The sequence below is a fragment of the Medicago sativa genome, chromosome 3 (assembly GCF_051527215.1).
Source record: "Medicago sativa cultivar Bolivia chromosome 3, Bolivia_mono, whole genome shotgun sequence".
Classification (NCBI taxonomy): Eukaryota; Viridiplantae; Streptophyta; class Magnoliopsida; order Fabales; family Fabaceae; genus Medicago; species Medicago sativa.
In genome coordinates, this window is record NC_140751.1 from 36,380,780 (window position 1) to 36,385,168 (window position 4,389).

A 4,389-nucleotide genomic window follows, 5' to 3' on the forward strand; every position below is an offset into this window, starting at 1 on the left:
AAATAGACATTGACACTCATTGATTCATGCATGTTTCACTGGAATGCACCCTATTGCTCATGTTTGCTTTCAAAATAGACGGAAAATATTTTTCAATTTTCAAAAATGTTTCTTTCAGACGTTGACATTATCAAATAGAAAGAAAATACTTTGTATATAGTATTGAAAATAGAAAGAAAATAGAATTTCAAACAAAAGCACAGGCTCAAATTGATGTAGAAGAGTGAGAGTCAGCCAAAGGCATAACTCCACGGATTTACAAAGCTTGGAAAATGGTAATTTTATTGGTTGGTGGTACATTGAACACGATAACCGCTACATTTCATAGAAATTTTGAATTCACAGGTATAGAAGCTTCTGATGAAGACGATCATTGACAGTTGCAGATGCCCCAAGGGGTGATGGTGATTTGCCAGATATAGTTAGTTGTCTTTCATTATCAATCTCATTTTAGCATGAACCGCCCTTTCGGGTTTTCGGCTCATCGAGACGCTCATTTTTGCCTGAGTTGCGTACAATCTCAGCGAGCTTTTTCATATTCACTTTTTTTGTCCCTAACTTTTGCCTGGATCGCCCTTTCGGGTTTTCGATCCACCGGGAAGCGCATTTTTGCCTAGGCCGCCCTTTCGGGTTTTCGACCTACCACACTGTTCTTTTCATATTTTTAGATAAAGTATTTCTTGACTATATCGGCATTTACAGGATTCGGAAGTTCAACACCATCCATGTGTGTAAGGATCAAAGCACCACCAGAGAAAGCCTTCTTGACAACATAAGGACCTTCATAGTTAGGTGTCCACCTGCCCCTTGGGTCAGGTTGTTGGTTTATCCTTCTTTTCAATACAAGTTCGCCTTCCTTGAATTCTCGAGGTCGGACTTTCTTGTCAAAAGCATTCTTCATTCGTTATTGATACAACTGTCCATGAGCCATAGCATCCATGCGTTTCTCTTCAATCAAATTCAACTGATCATACCGACTTTGACACCATTCAGCCTCAGTTAATTTTGCTTCCATGATCACTCGAAGAGACGGAATCTCCACTTTCAGAGGGAGGACTGCTTCCATGCCATACACCAGAGAGAAAGGTGTTGCCCCGGTTGAACTGCGCACTGTAGTACGGTAACCATGCAATGCGAAAGGTAGCATCTCATGCCAGTCTTTGTAAGTAATGACCATCTTCTGAACAATCTTCTTGATGTTCTTGTTAGCGGCCTCAACTGCACCATTCATCTGAGGCCTATAAGGAGAAGAGTTGTGATGTTCAATCTTGAATTCTTCACATAAAGCTTGCATAATGTTATTGTTCAGATTGGAACCATTGTCAGTGATGATCTTGTTGGGAACACCATATCGACAGATGATGTTATTCTTGATAAACTTCACTACCACTTGCTTGGTCACATTTGCATAGGAAGCAGCTTCAACCCACTTGGTGAAATAGTCAATCGCCACTAGAATGAAACGATGTCCATTGGAAGATTTTGGCTCAATTCTTCCGATCATGTCAATGCCCCACATGGAGAAAGGCCATGGGGAAGAGATAACATTGAGGGCATGCGGAGGCACGTGGATCATGTCAGCATAGATTTGACATTTGTGGCATCTCTTGGCATGTCTGTCGCAGTCACGCTCCATAGTCATCCAGTAATAACCGGCTCTTAATAATTTTCTTGACATGGTGTGACCCGTAGCATGGGTCCCAAACGTGCCGTCATGTACATCGGGCATCAATTTCTCAGCTTCCTGTTCATCAACACATCTCAACAAGACCATGTCGTAGTTCCTATTGTATAGGATTTCTCCGTCCAGAAGGAATCTGCTAGCCCATCTCCTCAGGGTCTTTTTACCCATTCATGATTTTGCAAGAACTGTTTGATATTATAATACCAAGGTTTTCCATTATCCATATCTTCATCAGCCTGATCTGGCATATTTTCAAAAGTAAACACATGAGCGGGTCTATCAAGACGATGTACCTTGATTACGGGCACGTCATTCCAGTGATTCACACGAAACATGGAAGACAGAGTAGCAAGGGCATCAACCATCTGGTTTTCATCCCGAGGGATATGGTGCAACTCAACCTTGGTAAAGTATGTCAACAGACGTCTTGCATAGTCACGGTAAGGGACCAGTTTCTCATGATGAGTCTCCCATTCACCTTTTATCTGATTAATGACGAGTGCAGAATCTCCATAGATGTCAAGGTTTTTAATTCTCATATCAATGGCTTCTTCAATGCCCAAGATGCATGCTTCATATTCAGCCACGTTGTTCGTGCATTCAAAAGTTATTCGTGCAGTGAAAGGAATGTGGTGCCCCTGCGGAGTTACAATAATGGCCCAAATCCTTTACCATAAGCATTGACAGCACCATCGAAGACTAATCCCCACTTGCTATTGGGATCTGGCCCTTCATTGATCAGTGGTTCTTCACAGTCTTTGGCTTTCAGATACATAATCTCTTCATCAGGGAAATCAAACTTAATCGGCTGGTAATCATCAAGAGGTTGACAAGCAAGATGCTCAGCAAGGATACTTCCTTTGATTGCTTTCTGAGCTTTGTACATAATATCATATTCAGACAACAACATTTGCCAACATGCAATCTTTCCAGTAACAGTAGGCTTCTCAAAGATGTACTTGATTGGATCCATTTGGGATATCAACCAAGTTGTATGATTCACCATATAATGACGTAGGCGTTTGGTGGCCCAAGCTAACGCACAACAAGTCTTTTCAAGCATTGTATACCGAGTCTCACAGTCGGTGAACTTCTTGCTTAGATAATAGATAGCATGTTCTTTCTTTCCAGTCTCGTCTTGTTGACCGAGAACACAACCCACGGAATCATCTAACACTGACAGGTATATAATCAAAGGCCTTCCTTCCACTGGTGGGACAAGGATAGGTGGTTCCAACAAGTATTCTTTAATGCTATCAAAAGCTTCCTAACACTCATCTTTCCATACAACAGGCTGATTCTTTCTAAGCAATTTGAAAATTGGTCCGCAGGTAGTAGTCATGTGAGATATAAATCTTGAAATATAATTCAGGCGTCCGAGGAAACCTCTGACTTGCTTTTCAGTTTGAGGGGCCGACATCTCTCTGATGGCTCGGACTTTGTCAGGATCAACTTCAATGCCTCTTTGACTGACAATGAAGCCTAGCAACTTTCCAGATCTTACACCAAATGTGCACTTGTTAGGATTCAACCGCAGCTTGTACTTTCTCAATCTTTCAAACATATTTTTCAAATACGCAACATGCTGCTCTTCATCCCTTGATTTCACAATCATGTCATCAACATACACTTCAATTTCTTTGTGAATCATATCATGAAACAAAGTAGTCATACCCCTTTGATAGGTAGCACCAGCATTTATCAAGCCAAACGGCATCACTTTATAACAGAACGTTCCCCACGGAGTGTTGAAGAACGTCTTTTCTCTATCTTCAGGTGACATCCATATCTGGTTATAGCCAGAGAAACCATCCATAAAAGAGAACACTTTAGACTGAGCAGTACTGTCAACAAGCACATCAATATGAGGCAATGGGAAATTATCTTTTGGACTGGCTTTATTTAGATCTCTGTAATCAACACACATCCGAACTTTCCCATCTTTCTTTGGTACTGGTACAATGTTGGCAATCCACTCAGGATATTCAGCTGTCATGAGGAAGCCCGCATCAATTTGCTTTTGCACCTCAGCCTTGATCTTAAGAGTCATGTCTGGACGAGACCTTCTCAATTTTTGTTTGACAGGAGGACATTCAGGTCTTATCGGTATCCGATGTTCCACAATCTTGGGATCTAGACCCGGCATATCTTCATATGACCATGCAAAGACGTCTGGATAATCATGGAGAAGCTGAGTAATCTTCTTTTTCATTTCTGGCTCAAGTGCAGCACCAATCTTGATCTCTCGCTTGTTCTCTTCAGTACCCAGATTAATGAGCTCAATCTCTTCCTGGTGAGGCCGAATGGCTCTTCTTTCTTGCTCAAGCAGTCGAGTGATCTCATACGGTATCTCTTCGTCGTCCTCCTCATCTTCAGCTTCATATACAGGGAATTCAATGTTTGGAGGAACCATAGGGTCACTGTGTTCAACAGGTTTATTATGGTTCAATCTGCATAATATGATTGGGATGATTTTAGAAAAATGTTTTTCATGCAGATTTTTGAAATTAATAAGAAAATACAGATGTTTTGGTTTTTTCTGGCATTACCATTATTTCCAAGAAAAAGGCACTAAAAAGTACAAAAACAAAGAGTCGCGGGAAAGACGACAACTTTTATTGATAATGGCAATGCCGAAACAAACATGCCCTTACAAGGATATCACTTTCGCCTTGGGCAGAGCGAAAGGATTGTTATTTTGAAAA